At 41.8% G+C, this 19854-nt stretch overlaps 1 protein-coding gene across 3 annotated transcripts in view; it reads right to left on the bottom strand.

Moving 5' to 3' along the window:
• Positions 1–19854, bottom strand: part of septin9a (septin 9a) — a 133587-nt gene that overhangs the window by 35749 nt on the left and 77984 nt on the right. Inside the window, exon 1 of one of the 3 annotated variants that reach the window (XM_072693338.1) lies at positions 5525–5562. The exons of the other annotated variants lie outside the window; for them this stretch is intronic. The gene's annotated coding sequence lies outside the window, so the exon portion shown is untranslated. Of the gene's footprint in view, positions 1–5524; positions 5563–19854 lie in introns of those variants that run through there. 3 annotated transcript variants of the gene reach the window in all.

Raw genomic sequence — 19854 nt, forward strand, 5'->3', positions numbered from 1 at the left:
ACCAAAGCACATAAATAACCTTTAAGTAAACACACAGAAGACTTAACATGGACACAAATCCCATCACTTAATGGGTCCGAGACACATTTCAGCCACGTTAGCCAGTACAACCTGAACACTAGTAAAAAATTGGCGCTGGACAAGCAGATTACACAGCGATCAGAACTGAGAGAGTCTTTTTAGAATCTGCCCAAGGCTTTACCTTCTGAAAACATTTCTCACTGCTGTGGGCTCTGAATAACGTCCATTAATGGTGCACAGAGGATGCCGGAGGGTGCTTTGCAAGAACACAGCGGTAAAAACAAGGGATCAGGACTTGACCGGGCCTAAAGAGCCCGATATCCGATCCATTAAAATGGTTGTATAATTGATAGCTGTGTAGTCAAGGTTTAGTGTAGACGAGTGCACAACAGTGCAGTATTATGTCAAGCTAGTACAACCTAGCATTTGCTACAAAGTAAAGTTTAGCTAGGAGGCGAGACAGTTCATCTGCCCATACGTAGAGAAAAGACGATTCAACTGTTAATCACTCATTAACATTCATCAGTACTGTAACACGGGTTCCAGCATTACCGACAGTGCAGGGGGGTACATTTTGCAAATGATCCTTTCTCCAATCGAAATGTGTTTTCCACAAATATGAACATAGTCTATGTGAGGAGGGTTCGAATGAGGATGAATATTTTCACAATTCTATAAAGCCGCAGTAGGTAGCAATATTATTGCAATACTTGTATTTTTGTCCGTTTCATGCGGTTCTAACTTCGATTCAGCCATAACTTAACACCGGGCCAACTCTGCCTGTTCTTCAATCATACCGGTTCTATCGTGACAGATGACCGGACATGGGGAAATGCTTAAACCATATGCAGCATATCAAGCATAGCAATAACTGCTTTGCAAACGACATTTCCCAGTGGCATTTTTACAAATGGCATTTCCGCACAGTTCTGGAACCGGTCTGGGACTGAAGACTTTTATGACTCAGGAACATCTGCTCTTCTCTACATTCCACAACTTGTGAAAGAGTGCCGCAAAAAGAGCATTTAGCTTTCAAATCACCTCACTTTTAACCTGTACACAAAACACAATGTGGTACACCAAAAAGGAGGAGAAGAACTGATCTCCAAAAGGTAACCCTCAAGAGATTTGAGCTCTCAGATAACTTCAGCATGTTAGACCCATGACGTGTTCCCGGTCATCATTAGGAAAAGCCAGGTGATGTAAATTTTAACATCATTCTGCAAGACCTCAATATTGGGCCTACCAGACATGGCCTTGCAGTGTCCTGTGGTGATACTTTATCCCATACCAATCAGCCAGGCTCATCCCAACAAATTACACATTACACAACCTCCTCCTGGAAAACTAATCCAGCTGTGCATTATGGAAGCTACCCTGCGGCAAACACTAATCAGGTACAACTCTTACCATCCTGGCAGAAGACAATAAGGCTCACATGTGGATAAAAAGGATTCCTCCTGCTGAGAGAGATGCTTAATGTGGTGGGAGAACTGAAGCTCTTGGCACACACACAGCTCAAGTGTATGTTTTCAGGATTTGTGAAAGTGTCTTTGGTTGATGAGCTGGAGCTCAGCAGTGCAGGGTCACTACTAGGTGGAAAGTGGTCCACCACCCAAAATAAATGTCCAGTCAAGAGCAAGCCTTTGGTGAGAAAATGACCATTAATATAGGGCTACTGTGCTTCAGTATCTAACTGTTCACCCACAACGCAGAGACAAAGGTCTTAGGTGGCAATTGCTCAAGGCAAATAACTGTAACCCACTGTTTGCTTTGCTGCAAGAAAATCGTATGTATTAACAGCAGATCCATCTGTGTGTAACACGCATTAAAAAAAGCAACAAAAACCCTTATCTGCACAAGTCAGCAACTTCCAGTGACTTCAGCTGAGCTTATCTGTTCATAAATTCTTCAAACCAAACTCGGCAGAATATCTTCATTCCATCACTACTTCCTCAGAAGGAGAGCACTCTCCATTAATCAAGAAATCGCGATGAAGTAGCCTCTGGCATTCCTCACATTTTAGCTAACGTCAGCCTGGAGAGGCTGAAGTATTTCTCTGGAACGACTGAACAGAAGAAGAGTTGTAGAAGTTTCTGGAATTTGACCTTGATGGGAGACCTCTGCCTTTGATGGGAGCATAGACAAAAAGATGCCCTCTGGCACAGACAATCCTGACAAACAATGAGCAACTAATAATAATTTCAATAACAAAAAAAAAAAAAGCTGATTTGATCAAGGCAGAAAGGCGTGTGTGCACAGGTGACTTCACTATGGCTGCAGAATGCCAGAATTGATGCCTTCAATACTAACTAATAACAAATTAGTTATAGTGTCACTAAGGGCCGGTTTCCTGGAGATGCATTAAGGCTTAATCCCTACCCAGAAATTCAGACTCTAAAAGTTGATTAAATAGACCACAGACTACCTCTTATTTAAATAAAGACCTGAATGCTGAAAGGCTGCCAAACTACAATATTAAAAAGATACTTGGTTCAAGGTTGTTGGACCGAATCACGATTCTTTAGGAAACGATTCAGTGCATCACAGATTGCATTTTAAACACTGGCTTCAGGTTGTGTTCATCCTTCAGAAATTGGACCTGGCCGCTGTTTGTGTGACCAGCAAACACAGTAAACACAAATCAGAAGAAATTCCAGATCTCAGTCTATAATGAAATAACCAGACCAGTCCGAAACACAGGCGTTTCTGTATCTGTAGTTCTTTCTTGGAAATTTCTCTACATGCTTGGCAACAGTTGAAGACTTTCCCTGCTGATGTGCGTGTGTGTGTCGGTGTGTGTGTATAAAAGGCTGCACTCTCTCACAGGTCACTTGACTTCGGAGATTAAAACAATGTTTCCAAGATACTAACAACCGCAAAAATCATCCTGCACTGGAGAATGCACCGAAGAAGATACGCAGATATAGACAGAGGTTTATCCTGTGTTTGGACCGTGTTGCATTCACATGTCAAACAAACCGCATCAGAACTCGCTTGAAAGCGGACCGAGACTGACCACCAGAGCTCGGAAAGGATCAACTGTTCCAGGGTTTGTTTTAATTGAACCAAACTTGCCAGGTCTGGGCGCACCCTTGGAAAAATGCCTGAATGCTCGAAGTTCACACGCTGGACAGGTGTTTACAAGGCAAGCAGTGCAGCCAAACGTGCACATGTGCGTTTGGCTGCACACACCTCTAACTTTGTGGACAATTTTTCCATCCCACATGAATCTCCAACGAGTGCCAGGATGTCGGATTAAAGCTGGGCAATATGACTAACAAATTGATCATGATAAAATTAAATATTGTGATAATATGCTTTAATGAGTGTACTGTGAACATGGTCAGCGTTTAAGGAGCACTGATCATCTGCACATATCATAACAAAGAGTCTGAGTTATTTAAATTGAATGGAGTGCAGCAGATTTTGGGTAAAAAAATAATAATAAATAAATAAATAAATAAATAAATCACGGTACTCCGTATAGGATATGAGTATTTGGATTAGTATTTTTTTTATTTTACGCTGTTGGTGCATTTTTGGGGCAGTGGTGGCTCAGCAGTTAGAGCTCCGGGCTACTGATGACAGGGTTGTTGGTTCGATACACAGGCTCGGCAAGCTTATGGGCCCTTGAGCAAGGCCCTTCATCCCTCTGCCCCCCCGGGCACTGCAGCAATGGCTGCTGGCACATGTGCTCACGGACCGCTGTGTGTGTTTCACTGGTGTGTATGTGCGTGTTCACGGCACGGATGGGATAAAAGCGGAAGCCAAATTCCATCTGTGTCCAACACTAATGATGAATATGGTTGTCTTGTCTTATTTTGTCTACATGATGAGATATAGTGAAATGCTAAGTAATGAGCCATTACCTAGCTAATGAGGTTATAATGCCCATTGCCCTAGCTGACCCAAAGCCCAGTCATGATCCACTGCAGAGGCCTGCTGTGATTAGACTACTACTACCCTCGTTTGCAGCAGCAGCAACAGCTTTCTTGGAACTATCAATGAGTGCGGACACAAACGGAGCAGCAACATGGCGGCTCACTCAGAGACCTATTCAAAGAGGTTAGTTATACTCTGACCCTAGAGTTTATTTCTGTAACCCTCACCATGACATCACCACTCAGCCATGACACGACGCCAGCGGCTCAAACGCGTGGAAGTGGAAGATCAGAGGGAGCCGAAACCAACGCTGCAGCAGCTGCCCGGGGGTTTATCACCCAGAGGAATTCTGGGTATCTGAGCTTCTCTGCTCTCTGTGGAAGCGTTTCCAAAGAATCAACCAGAGATATGGACTTTTTAACAACGCGTGACCTGCTTATGGTGCTCGACTCTGACAAACAAACGCTAACCCACAGAGACTTGGCAGCGTACGGGACAGTGCAGAAAACAGCTGTGGTCATGCTGGACAGGAGTCTGCATGAACACAGCAAATGTGAGCAAGCTCCTTATAACCAGTCTTCCAATACATGTTAAGGAATATGGTGGATTGGAACCAACAGACCAACAGCCCCGCCTCCCACAAACCAAAGCCCCATCCCTCACACACCACAGTCTCTGTAGTTGAGCCTGAATGACCACCAGCAAATGAGACAGTCATTACAAAATAACCCTTAAATTGAGGCATTATGGAGGTAAATGCAATATCTTCCAGAAGTTAGGAAGGTCATTCTGACCTTACGATCAAAGATGATTGAGGGGCATGTGACACTTTAATAATAAGCACCTAGTTTAACTTGTTCACCAGCCATGAGCATCACCTTTATTCATATACCAGTTACATTTACAATTACGTTTATTTTTTAATTTAATTAAATTTTTTCGGCACATGATACTACATAATTAGACCTCACTGGACCTCAGGGACGAGGAGGGGGGGGGGGGGGGGGGGGGGCTTGCAAAAGGAGGAAAATTGAGAGGAGACTGTGAAATTACAGAAATTACAAAGAGCGGCAGAAAAAAGGAGAAAGAGCATTAATTACAAGGCCTGGGGTGAAGGTGCAGACAGAGGAAAATGAAGGGGGGGGGGAGAAACCAACACGCCCCCTCCGGCACACACACCATTATACTAACACAGCCACGCCACACCTCCTCTTCTTTCTTACAGTTGTGCAGCACTGAGATCCAAGTAAACACAGCTCAGAGCTGCACACTCGGATCAGACTTTCTGGTGAACAGTTCAGCATAAAAGCATCTGCCAGTAAAGTGTGACCCTAAACGCAACAGTGCATGAAGCGCACAGCAGGACAGCGCACATCTGACTGCAACCACCAGTGAAGAGTGACCTGGTACTGCACACTCGGTTATACATACAGTATCAGACGGCAAAGTGTCCTCCACCAAAGCAACACAAAACACTGACAAAATGAAACAGTGAGAGTGAGAAACAGAGAGCGTGAGGCAGGAAGAGAAAGAACAATAATAACAATAATAATAATAAAAAAACAAAATGAGAGGAGAAAAAGAAAGACAAGGAGATAGGGAGAAAGTGCAGACTCACCCTGCCGCTCAGGCTGAATCCTCCTGTGTGAAACACAGCTGGAGCGACTGAGCCTCACACAGGCTCCGCCCACCAGTGCGGGTCATGTGATACAGGCCACTCCCACTACAGCAACACAGGCTGAAGCAGGAAAACATGAGATAGCAAAGGGAAAAGGGAAGAGTGGGGGTGAGAGAAAGTGAGGGTGAGCGAGAGAGAGAGAGAGAGAGAGAGAGAGAGAGAGAGAGAGAGGAAAGGAAGTAGAGAAACAAAAAGAGAAAAGGAGAGAAAGTCAGAGGAGACAGATAAAAGGAAGAGAGAGCTACAGGCATGCATATACCCAAACCTCACCAATGAAAGAGAAATGGAAAGAGTGTGAGAAGGCGAGGCTTCACATATGAACCTTGGAAAATGCCCGGTGAATTGCCCAGGTCATTACAACATTCAACCAGAGACTTTCCTTTTTCTTTTTAGACAAGGGGCAACGCCTGTGCAGTGTGTGAAGGAGGCACGGCATGACATGAAAAGTACGCTGCAAAAACAGCAGTGTTTGTTTACGACGCTGAATGAAGATGCTGAATGAGGTCACAGACTCCTCCATAATGATGTCATCAAGGCACCCACTGTGAAGCCTCTGAAGAATGACCTGCTCTATTCACACATGGGCTCACTCGGACATTACCAGGACTATGCACTTTGAATTTGGAGCTGACGCTGATCTTATTCATGCACATATGCGCCAGGGATTCTGCTCATTCATCAGGACTGGGGGATATGATACACAAAAAAACAAAACAAAAAAAACAAACAAACAAAAACACACAAATTGTGAAATGCTTTTTTTTTGTGTATTATCTTGAGTATATTTAGGCCACATCACCCACAACCACAATTCATATATATTTCAATACCAAGATTTGATATTTTGATGCAGACGTACTTCTTAAGGGATTATTTGCAGATACAGATATGATTCCGACAATCCTGTGAATCCCTAATTCTGACATTTTAGGAGTAAAAAAAGATTTTACAAATTTAACTAAATAAAAATCAGAACTTCTCAAAGATTCCAAAAACACAGTAGAACAACATTTAATAGATTGTATTAATTGTGTATCGTATAATCAAGCAACACACATTCACTCAGGCCTGGCTCGGTCGCTGTATGCGAACTGCTGAAAGACATCACACAAGCAGGTTTCAGTTTCTGGACCTGACGCTAACTCCAAATCCAGTGGTTTTAAAAGTATTGTGACTAGCTACAGCCAATGAGAGTGCAAGTGAGGAGAAAGCAGAGGGTGGAGTCAACAAGTATGACTACAAATCAGCACACACATCTCACACACGGTATCACATCTTTTGAGACAAATGTTTTTGGGGAGCAGACGGATTACGTTGCGAGTTCCTCCTGATAAAAGATCTTGCAATTTGTGACCCCGAGTTAATGATGCATTATTATCCACTATTATAGTCCAGTAATTATTAATATCAGAAATGGTGTCTGATAACTACGTCTGATAATTTAAATGCTGCAGCTGGTGTAGAAGCACAGGTTCTTTTGCTGCTGACCTCTGCTGGCCGCTTAGCATAACTTAACTTGGTCTGTTGAGTCTTCTGTAGGTGTTTCGCCTGTTACCAAGGAGTGGTCATCCCTTTCAGGATTGGAGTGATCTCAACAGGATGCTCTCTTAGAGGAGAGCAGCAACAGTCCTGAATTCCATCTCCATTTGTAGGCAATTGGTCAATCTGAGAACTGATGTACACTCGGGTCTTTAGCAATGCTTTTTTTTTTGCCTTCTCCAGCCTCATGCGGCTCTATAACAACTTTCAGAAGACCTCGGGTGTTGGCACTGAGGCATGGTTTACACTAACCATCACTAACCTGAGATGTGAGAACAGATGTGTCTGTAACCAGGGCTTTGTGTGTCTATTTAATGAGCAAAGCACCTTAACACAGAGGTTCACTTACTTTTTCTAGTCTGCACTGTAGAGATTTGCGCAATGGGATCAATAAAAACAGACATTGACTGTACAACTGATGGAGTGTTATTAGTTTAGTCCAATTGTGACACATTTTAGTAGTAATCACTGCAGAACATCAGGTAATTCAGGTAGATTCACTTTCCTGCAGGAAGAGACTACCCAAATACTCAAACCTCCAGCCTCATCCCTCGTTTTAATTGCGTCTCTGCAGTTCCTGCTTATCTTCTGAAGTGCTCCTAAAGAGCGGCTATATAAGTGGCCGCAACGAGATAAATGCTGGAGTGTGTGTTCTGGACGCTGTAGGAATCCCACTAAAGTGGACGTGCTTTAACCAACCCCCGCAACTGCTGCTCGTTTCCGTCATTTTACAGCTGCTGAAGCTCTTCCAGCTGAGTGTCCCTCAGGAGTTCGGAGAAGAAATGAGCAACACACAGCAAACTTGGGGTTGCTCTCTCATACACGCTCTTGCGCAACACTCCGCCTTTCCTGTACTGGACCTTTATACGGAGAAGACATGAGAATACCACCCCAGGTTCTCAGAATACCCACAAACCACAGACCTCTAAAGACAGATAGGTGAATAAACAGGGCAGGATTTACAATGGAAGTTAGAAATCTAGAGAAAATGACAGAGGTAGAGCGCGAGAGAGGGAGGTCAGACCTCTAGGGAAACTGTTGCCTCTTTCACATCAGGGCCAAATGGTCAGGAAGGCCATGCTGTACTGCTCTGAACCCGTTAGACCACGTCTATGGCATCTTCGAAATGCAGGTAGCACTATGCTCACGGATAGCTATAGCTGTGATCTTGGCATTCTTATGCATTAGCCCACAGCCAACTCAACTATGCTACACCTTATTATGCTACAGTGCTCTAAAGCGTGCTTGTTGCCACATTAATGATCAGTGCACCTGAGGGTAAGACTAAATAACTTTTCATGTACTTATTAGGATACAGTCTCTGACATTTTCTGTACTAAAAAGACCCAGGACATTGCGATACAAAGGTGATGTAAATATGGAGCCAGATGATCCCTACGCCATTAGTCACCTCTACTGAACGGTTCTGTGGTCCCAAGTACGATTAGATAATCGTGCTGAGAAAAACGGGCTGAGCCTGGCTTATGAGCAGTCCATACCGAACAGTGTCCCTGTGGAAAAGCCACTGGAAAGGTTATCATCCGTGCTCAGAACCAGTCGAGACCGATGGATAGTGCAAGAATCACAGTGAGTCAGAGATGGAGGGAGATTGATTATCCCTTCTTCAGTCTAATGCAAACCATTTGTCCTACAGGCCCATTTTTACAGTGGACCCGATTGTACTGCTTACATAAGTGCGTTTCAGTGAAGTAACCTTCTTAGGTTCCACCGTTAAACAATGCCTCTCTGAAGCAGCGCATAAATAACATGAAACACGCAAGCATCACATCTAGCGAACACACACACACACACACACACACACACACACACACACAGCGCTGGAGTTCAGAAACCACACATCAGAAACATGATCTCCTACAAGCTGGAACGCACACAGTGATGGGACATGCCCAGATTTAACAACAAGGTCCAGCATGGGACACACACACACACACACACACAAACAAATTTATGTTTAGCATATTTTCACACTCATCTGCACGCACACATCTTCTATAATCTCCATAAAAAAACTACTGACATTAATATGACATTCTGGAGCAGCTGCACACGGACCTACGATCACCACGCCCCAGCTTCAGCAACAGGCTCATAAAGCCTCCCTACTCTGTGGAATTGCACTCTCTGGAGTGATGGACCTCCATCCAGTACCTTTAGGAAGGAGTACAGTGTACATTCACCAAGTATCTTGATGGGAAGATCTGCACACCTATAACATTCATGTAATTGTCTGATCAGCCAATTGTGTGGCAGGAATGAACAAAACAGGACCGTTAAAGACTGTCAATAGTCAGGGATAGACACAGCAATACCACACCATTCCACCCCGATCACAATCATGTCTATGCCTTCATGGCCACATATTTATTCATCTTCAGCATGATGATGCATAAGGTCACAAACCGGTTTCATGAACAGGACAAGGAGTTTAGTGCTCCTCAGTGGCCTTCCCAATCACCAGACTGAGCCCAATAGAATATTTTTGGGATATATTATAACGGGAGACTCGCAGCATGAAAGTGCAATTATGTCAACATGGAGCAGAATCTCAAAAGAATGTCTCCAGCATCTTGTGGAGTTGATTTCATGAAGAACTGGAGCTGCTTTGAGAGCCAAAAGGTATAGTGTTTCTAATAAAGTGCTTGGTAAGTGTATAACAAATCAAATTACATGGTTGGAACAAGCTGTTGTATAAAATATTACACCCATCCATTCCTCCAAAATTAATGTCAGCTACAGTTTCTATGCCTTTCTGCAGCAGCTGTGCGGCATTTAGTCTGAAAGGACCTGAGGAAAGAGTGGAATCTAATGAAATCACATTGTAATCACTGCTGATTACACCATCATCTGTCCCAGTGGACAAATTACACAAATGTCCATTCTGTAAACACAAAAGTACAGGGCAGGTTATTAGAGATGGCAAGATATCGCCACTACCTTTCTGAAACCAACACAGATATTAAAGATTTAGCTCATCACTGAGAATCAACATATACAAGCCTGCAATTTTCTCTTTAAAATCGAGCAAAAATAAATAAAATTGTTATGTAAACTAATCAACAATCAATAAACTGGCTTCAACGAAGAGCTGTACAAAATCGGCCCAGCCTCGACTCTCTCACAGCTTATCAAATATCCAACAATAAAACAAGAACTGTCCAACCCACCATCTCCATGACACGGACTCCAAAACTAATTTGTCTAAACAACAGCTTGGCCAGTGCGAGAAGGGTTACAGCTGCTCCACGGAGCCACACAAACACAAATACACCCTAACACAAGACATTTGGCTTGGTGTGTTTAAAAATAATCTGAAAATCATGAATGCAATGTTCTTATAACTATAAGGGTTAAAGAGAACATTACCTCAGGTTACAGATGCATATATACTGCAAATACAGGACTTCTTTACACCAAACTTGTGGGAGACCTTAAAAATCTGTGGGAGTCTTGCGATAAATACTTGCGATAAACAATATTCTTGTAAATTTCAAAGCACATTTTACACCACTGACAATGATATTATTATAGCAAGGGATGCACAAATACCACTTTTTCCTTTCTGATACTATACCAGATCTGCAAAAACAGAGTACCGATACAGATACGAAACTACAAATCCTGATATTTATAGTGTTCCACTTTGGTTATATAGGTTAAGTAACTGCACATTTGAAAAGTTTCAGAGCTATAAAAATATAAAATTCCCACAACCCAGAAAAACGTACAAGCAGTGAAGCATAATCTGGCTAAGCTTGACTAAACTGCTTTTAACTGGTGTTTAAATTCACATTTCAGAGAAGTGGGGAAAAAAAAAAACCCACCAGTTTAGAAACAAAAATTCACATTCAGGTTCATGTCTCTTCAGTGTGTTTCCCTTACACAAGCTGCTGAAACTCAACTTTCAGTTTCAGAACCAAAAAAAGAGACCACATGGAAACAAAAAGGTTGTAGAAGTTGCATCAAATGTCTGTTCAATGGTTATCACTATTTATGACTGGTTTCTACTGGTTGTTTAAACGTTTGGTTTCAACATTTCAGAAATGTTCTGTGAACATAATGTAGAAGTGAACATCATGGTATCTGCTGGTTTTGGGATCATGTTAAATGGCAGGATCTCTTTGGTGACAGAGTTACATTAACTGTGAGCGTGCACCGTCTTGTACTTTCACGTTTTTATATTTACGCTGCCGAGCAAAAGCATTCGTATAAATACTGGTAACGTTTATTCATATGTAATAATCAAACACACAATTAAACACAGCAAAATGTGACGTGACCATGTCTGTATTTTGTACGGCAAGGTGTGTCAGGCCTAAAACCCAGCACTCACTAATACAAAACCTACTGCACTCGGCTCTTGCACTACCTTTTTTTTTTGCTTAATGCTACCATTTGTACTTCTAGCAGATGCGAACTGCATTTCAGCACCTTGTACTGAGCAATGACAAAGCTGAATCTATTCATCTGTCCATGTATCTATCCAGAGCCCCACAAGGTCACTGGTGCAGGCTTTATTCAAATGATCACCAAAAGGCCACTCATGCATCATAGAGAGAAGAGGTAAAATGCCTTAAACTCATAAGCCCTGAAAAGACCAGAACTGAATGGTTTTTACTGACGGTTAGCAAGTTGTAGAGTCAACACTAAACTGAGCAACACTGGCTCCTTAAATGATGCATATTTCAGCTGGTTTTCTCCATTTCTCCAAGCTCCATCGAGGACCATTAGAATACATTCATTCACATTGCCACAAGTGTAGGCTCCAGCTTTTCCCTTAAACCTGCTGCCACTTATACACTGTGTTTTAAGGGAGTCCCCATCTGTAATGTATTAATATGTAAGAAAATAGGATTTTTTACATTTCCATCATCAACTAGACCCAAGACATGTGCAAATATGTCGAACATCTAGTCGAGATTCACGAGACAAGCTAAGCTTACACATTCTAAGCAACATTGAGTTCTGTTTACACCTGGCATTAACATACGATTTGTATCTGGATAGTAACTGGATTTATTTTGAACCGATTTCGTTTACGCTCATCATTAAAAAGCGTCCACAGCGTGACCAGAAATCCAATTTTACTATTCCTAAGTACACTGTAAAGTAACAGCTTCAGCAAAAGCATGTGTACAGCATGAGGTGAGGGGAAGGGAGGGGGGCTAAAAGCATGATTTGTATTTGTGGCAGTGGAGCAAGAATAAATTGCCTTCCTTAACCAATTACCAATTCTAGCATAAAGCTGCTTTCAGGCTGAAATGTGTTCACTTGCATATAAAAGACAGCTAAATAAATACCTACCACTTGCAATTTTCCCCCAGGTATATCCAACCAGTACAAGATTTGCATGTATTAATACACAGCTGAATTGCTCTGGTGGGACTTTCCCACATCACTGCTTGCTTGGTAACAGAGTAACTGTCCCACACAGAAACGATGCCTCTCTCAGGGACTAAAAGCTGACGTGTCCCAGCAGGCCTCCAGCTGTGCTGGAACTCAGCTCTCTCGCAGCTCATCAAATATCAAACAGCAAAACATTCGAAAACAAAAACTACCCGATCCTGCCCCGTCGCCATGACACTGACTGCAGAATGACCCCAGCTCTAATTTGTCTGATCAACAGCCTGGCCAGTGCTAGCAGGGTCACAGCAGCTCCACATGAACACACCCCCACACACGCAGACCCTCCCCAAAGAGAAACACATGTCTTTATTCATGCAGGCTGCCTGCTTTACTATGCCAGGGCAGCTGCAGAGGTCTGAGGGACCAAAAAAATATGACTGATGAGCTTGAACTGTGTACAGCCACTTCGGTACACTAGCTGGTGCTGTGGGTCTTAGGCTGTGTTCATACTTAAGAGTTCGTTTTCTTGATCCAGACCAGAAGGCTACAAGTGGAGGTCTGCATAAAGCAGGCTCTACAGCACAACGCAGCAAGACATTTCTCAGAGCTCATGTAGTGTTGGTTATCTTGAGCAATTCAATTATGGAGTGTAAGAAAAGATTTTGCATTTACGAGGGAAAAAGGGGGGTGTTGACAGTACTCACTGGATTGACCAAGCCACAGTTTAATGGGAAAGCTCAAGTTCAGTGCAGATCCAAGAAGGATGATCGCAGATTTCCAAGATTATCCGTTCAAACAACTATATATAAAAGTTATCATCAGGTCTGAAAAGACTTAACCAGTCACTCCCAGCTGGTTTAGTTGTTCAGAAAGCCAAGAATCACAAGGGCACAGGCTGGAACACCAGCTGGACTGAAAGGCTGCTGTCCAAGAAACAAGCCTCTGCTCCACAAGAGACGCCTTCAAGCTCCACTGTAGTTTGCAGATTACAACAATGGAGCAAGTACGCTACATGTTATGCTCGTTTCACGGTCTATACATCATGAAATGTGTTCTGATTTGACAGACATTTTAATCTGATGTCAAGAGGTCAAAAAATAAACAAAAAACTAACAAACAAACAAACAAAAACAACAACAACTTAACCTATTGAAACAGTCTGGCCTTCCACATGCATGCAAAAATAATACAATTTGACATTTTGCATTTTGACAAATTGAGCTGTGCTACAATGCTTATACTGGTGCATTCTTGTCCTTAATCCTTAGGAGTCTTTGTTAACACAGACAATTATTTTTATTTTATTATATTATTATTTTTTTAATATTATCTGCACTCGTGGCTCTCTGACCTTGAAAACTTGCCATTATACTTTTTTTTAACCAATCAGATTGAGGCACTGTATAATATGAATAGAATCGATGGTTAGTGACTGAGCAAGCACACAACAGGTTATCAGAGATGTAGCACACACATTTTTACAATGTAATGCTTATCCTGGTATATCTAACCCCAGCTTCTCCATTTGCTGAATATGTATGTATTGGCATCAGCAGGTATGTGCGTGAACAGTATCAGATTTCATCACCGGCCCAGAATTCTCAGATCGGTGCATTCCTGGAGATTTTATCAAACTTATACGTACGAATAATAAAATAAGAGCTCCAGAGTCTGCTTCCCCTTGGACAACTAGCAGATTGCGGTATTTGAGCAGGGAGAGCTCCAATGGTCAACCGCGGCCAGTTCCTGCAGAGTCACGATGACGGTGTAGCGGCTGGAGGGATGGAGCGGAGGAAGTGGAGTGAAAGGCCAGTTTGTCAGGCTAAATGGCTCTGAGCCTCGGAGACGACGCTGCACTCTTCCCTTCTAAAAACAGGGCTGCCTTTGTTCACCCGGCCGCAGAGAGGCTGATTAGAAGGCATATGAGCACTGGCTGGAGGCTAATTCAATTTGAAAGCTCCTATATCTATATGTCCATTTACCCATCCATCCATCCATCCATCTAGGCTGCTTTGCATCTCTGACAGTTTCATCTGCAGCAGAAGCAGCTGGATTTCACAGGAGTCATAGAGCTTTTTTTCAAAAGCTAATTAAATATACTAAGCCATTAAATTGATTTTATGCATTTAGGTAGGTACGCACTTATCAGCCATGCCTACCTCCCACCTCAAACCACAGAATCTGCTGCCATGTTAGTCCTTACTGGCTAACGTGGAGTCTGGTGCTGCAGTTTGGGTCAACCAGTCGACCACTTCTTCGAATGACTAGTCTGCCATTATGCAACAGTTTGTGCCGACCACGCAAGCTGATTGGTTGAGAAGCATTCTAACTGTGCTGTTATTTTGCCACATTCCTATAAACTATATAATAAACCAGAAAGTAACAATTTCTCTAAAAGCAAACTAAAAGGATTAGGACAAGAATACAAACACTGTACATAAGGAGCTGGAGGAGTTTGTAAGTGAGTTGGCTGCTTGTTAAGGAGTTATGATTTGATGAAAGGAAATGCTAACATTAAAACACTTAGCAGACACTGTTCTCCAGAGCGGTTCACTGTTCACTCAGAAAATACCCTTAGCTAGTTTGTAAAGACTAGGATCCAAGAGATACCTCTAAGCTTATATACTACTAAATACAGAAGACAGTATTAAGACCACAATACTCAACACTATACTTCACCCAAGTACTCTCAGAAGAGACAGTGAGCGACTCTGGTGTTCGGACATCCAGGGGAAGATTGCTTGACCACTTCAGTGCCAGGACAGAAAAAAGCCTGGATACTTGTCTTCAATGGATTTTATAGGATGGAGTCGTACTCAATGCTACACTCCCAGCTCAACTGGTTAATTTTACTACATTATTTATTCTCTGAGCGGTTGCATAATAGCTAGAGAACACTCTTTACTTTAGCTTTTTAGCTACATTAGCTGTGTAGCTCCAGTTTTAAATAAAATAATAATAATAATAATAATAATAATAATTGAATCAAACAAATCATGTCTTGACTGATTCACTACATTTGCGGTGGGGGGGGGGGGGGGGGGGGTGTGTGTGGGGGTTAAACTGTGCAACATTTTTATCTGGAACATTGCTCAAAAGCAGAGGAGAGAAAAGAGCCCTACCCAACAGGCCAAGCCAAACTCCACTGACTCACTCACTCCTGTGACCTCAGCCCCGGCCCACTCACTGCGAGGGGAGCAGAAAGTGGACCTTGAATCAATAGATGCATTTAGAAGTGCTGACCATAGAGAAATGGAAGGGGGGAGAAAGAAAGGGAAAAAAAGTATGTATGTCAACTAGCGTGCATATAAACAAAGACATGCACACACTCACCATTGTCTGGCCATCAAAACTGTTTTACTGTTTGTGAGGCGAGGGGGAGTGAACTACAAACAAACCGCTCTCACCATTACCATATCAAAGCACTGTTTCTCTTTACTACAGAACATAATGCAGCCTTCAGTATCTCCGTATGTTTCAGTACACCCCTGGAAAGCCGGAAAGCCGTGCATTTCACTGTATTTAAAATTAGCTAGAATTAAGTATTGATTTTGCACCTTTTTATATAGCACAGATCATAAAGCCAAAAAATAATTAATGTTTAAAAAACAAACAAACAAAAAAACATACATCACACTTTATTGGTTTCTATGTAAAGAGGTTGAAATTCAGAACAGTTTCTGAAAGTAATTGAGCATTATCTTCTGAAAAAATTGAATCATGTATCAGCCATTTTAGGGCTGATCCAAGTCCTATCCTTTGTTTTTACCGCTGAACGACCTCCAGCAATGAGGCATGTTTCAGAAAGTTATGAAATCATGAGAACAGCGTATGCAAGCAAACATTTCACTACAAGCATAGAGGCCTTAACTGCTCATCATCAGGAATTTGCAGGTTTGATCTGCAGTGATTCCACAGCCATCTGCCTCGTTCTGAGTGGGTGGGATGCCCTTCCATCTTGCCACAATGTAATCCAGGGCAAAATTTGCTGACATACCAGAATAGGAAGCATAAGTACGCTCTTCCAAGCATACTCCGATGTTCAATGACGTTGAGTTAGTGGCAATTCAAAAAATTCAGTGGTTAGCGCCCACCAGCACTGGTAGCATTGTGTAATAGGGGAAATCCAAGCTACTGAGTGAGGGATAGAAAAAAAAACCTTTTGATTGACTGAAGCTCTTAAGATTCCACTTAGAAAGGTTTACCAACAGCAACAGTGTGTTAGCAGGGCGCAGTCATTTGGGGCACAGTTGCACTACTTGTGTGGGGTACGTTTCGGTACTACTGACTGCAGTGGAATATGGCTGGGAACATGAATACTCCAAATCTGGACCACTGGGAAAGCAGGACGCATTTGCATTACAAGCCTATAAGAACAAAAATACCAGTATGAATGTAGACCACCATCCCACACTCACTTTCCCAGCTTCTCAGGGCCTGAAGACGAGCATAAACGTGCATTTGCGTGATATATGTTTTCCTTTCGACTTTATGGTACAAGCGTTCCCCCACTAACGTCCGTATCTGGAATGTTCATTTGGTCCCCATGTTCTCAGAGTTTGCCTGAGAACATCAAGTAAAAAATAAATTAAAAAACTAAATCAAGCTAAATAAATGGCTTTAATGCATATCAGAATACACTTCTGATCAAACAGGCCAACATTTGTTCTACAAACAAATCTATTTTATAGTAAATTAAAGCATGAAGGACATACATGGGAATGGGAAATACAAATGGGAACTGGTAGATATTCATTCAAGGTTTAACTACACAATGTTATCAAATCCGAGAAATCAGAACAGGTCCTGTGGCATTTTTTTTTTTTTACCTCTTTCTGTATGACTAACTCAACATAGGATTGGACTGGGAAAACATCTTTTGCTATTCATACACAGAGCCCAGAACTGAGGTCAATTATGATTCATTACAGATTTATTTAAACTTCACTCAAAATGGCCATTAATTCAGTTCCCATAAAATAAGCAAAAATGTGGGCTGTTCTGGGTAAAAAAAAAAAAAAACTAAGAAAAAAATCAAAAGAAAATGTCACCTCAGTTATTGTTCTGAATCAACTGCAAATAAAAACAGCATACTGTGTGTAAACACATCTGTGTGTCCCTGTTTAAAGAGGAGTTCACTCAGTCATATCTGAACCCTGTTAGCACCATACCTGAGCAGTGTATCAATACATGCAAGTTTTTCATCACCAGTGAGTTATGCTAAACATATAAATCAGACAGATTTATCCTATTATGACCCTAAACATCGATTTCCTCAAAACATTAGACATTTAATCTAAATAAATAAATAAATAAATAAAATAGGATTAAAAAACAAACAAACAAACAAACAAAAAAACATCCTACAGAGACCTACTTTTCCTCACAAAAGAGTTCTTAGAGTCTTAGAGTTCTGGTCAGGAGTCAGCTCATTCTCTTCTTCGTAGTTTGCAGGAGTAGGGGAAAAAGTTATTGGATGATTTAAAAATAAATAAATAAACAAACAAAACTAAAGGCTAAATCATATGTGCTCTTTGTTTTGGCACAGCAGTGGTTTGCTTACTAGTTTAATATTAGCAACATGAGGTAAGCCGTTGTAAGCTGTGGAAAAGCTCCTTTTCAAATTATGTGCATGTTGAAATTATAGCTACCAGCTACAGATACGCAACAAACGCAAACGTAAAATCATCTATGTATGCTTATGGGCAGTTTCCAGCAGATTTTCAGCTCGAGAACTATTCACAAGTTCTGGATTACAGCAGCTCTGTGTTTCTTGATCACAGGACCCTGCAGTTCCTTGTTCAACCGCTAGATGGTACCATGAAGCGTGTGCACTGCTGCAACTCATTAAAGCAAGCATGTTGTTTTGGTTAATTTTAATTGTATCTGACAAACAACTTATGGTGTTGATAGAGTAAGTTGGTACACTGGGCTAAACCCCAGATACCAGTAACTAAAGCTGGGAATAATACCTTAATCTGTTTCTCACCGTTTCTACCTCTTCACAGTATGAAATGAAGGTAGCTAACTTTGTTTTTACTGGTTTTGGAGTCAGTCTACTTCTCTAAAGAGCACCTCCAGAATTTCTTCTGCAATTCTGTTTCTGTTGATCTAGCAAGCTGAATTGGCTCAACACGGCTCACATTAATTGGACACAAATGGCTCAGAGTAAATGCGCATTATGTAGTTGCCAATGAAGTTGACAGATTGAAGAAATGACCTTATCAAAGTTTGCAACCATTCTGAAAGCTGATTGAGCTCAGAACGTTGTGTTGTGGCCCAGCTTAGCTGGACAGGACTACTCCCAACACAGCGGATTAATACCTCATTAGTGTCTGTGTACAATGTGCATAAAACATGTATTGTCATTGAATTGAGATTTGTGGGAGTTACATTATTAGTGGATATAAAAGACTGAGGTTAATAGACATGTGTCTAAATAGTGACAGTTATAATAATAATAATAATAATAATAATAAAAATGAGGAGACGTTCCATTATGCCTAGAGAGAAAGTGCGTGAGGCATTTACCTGTCTAACAGTGACTCCAACTGGAGAACAGCAGAACTGCACATTCAGAGAGATGGCCTGAGGGAACAGCTAAAGAGGGGCACTATAAAACGACTGTGCTCTCGAACACACACAAACACTCACACACACGCCTATAAACAACAAACGCTGGTATTCTGCATTTATGACTTCCTTTTACACGTACAAACTGTTCCTTGCTGCTTCCCCCCTTTCATACAGTACTGAATGTTGCTCCCACCCGGAGCTTCACTGAGTAAATGCTGGCAGGTTTGGAGAGGTCAGTCGCTACATTAACAAACGGCCTTAGACTCCCACTATTTTTCATTTCACCACTAAATCAGCCAAGACACGTTTGCTTCTTTATTTTTTTGCTGGAGCTACGATGTAATGTAACCAACAAGTAATGGTAGTTTACACCCCACTAATTAGCAGTGTGCAAACTGCATGCCTATGTCATCAACTCGCCTCAATCTCCATGAAGCCCTTGAACCTAGATTTATTATTCAGTTAGTAATCCTGATTTAGAAAAGGTTTGATTTAGCATATCTAGAGTCCCACAGGGTTCTATTTTAGGACCTATGAAATTGATGTTATAACAGTACTGTTATGAAAGTGGACAAGTGTGGCTTAAAGGGGTTACAGGAGCATTTGTGTATTCTCCTCCTCGTTTTCCTTAATTCACTTCTGTGAAACATCGAACCATAATAAAAATAATAATAATTTCAGTAATGGCACCAGCCATACACAAACACTGACGAAGACACTGGTGTCCTGCAAGTGCGTATGAGACATCCATTAGTCCACACCAGTCTCTTCAGTGCCCCAATACTTTA

The sequence above is a fragment of the Salminus brasiliensis genome, chromosome 12 (assembly GCF_030463535.1).
Source record: "Salminus brasiliensis chromosome 12, fSalBra1.hap2, whole genome shotgun sequence".
Classification (NCBI taxonomy): Eukaryota; Metazoa; Chordata; class Actinopteri; order Characiformes; family Bryconidae; genus Salminus; species Salminus brasiliensis.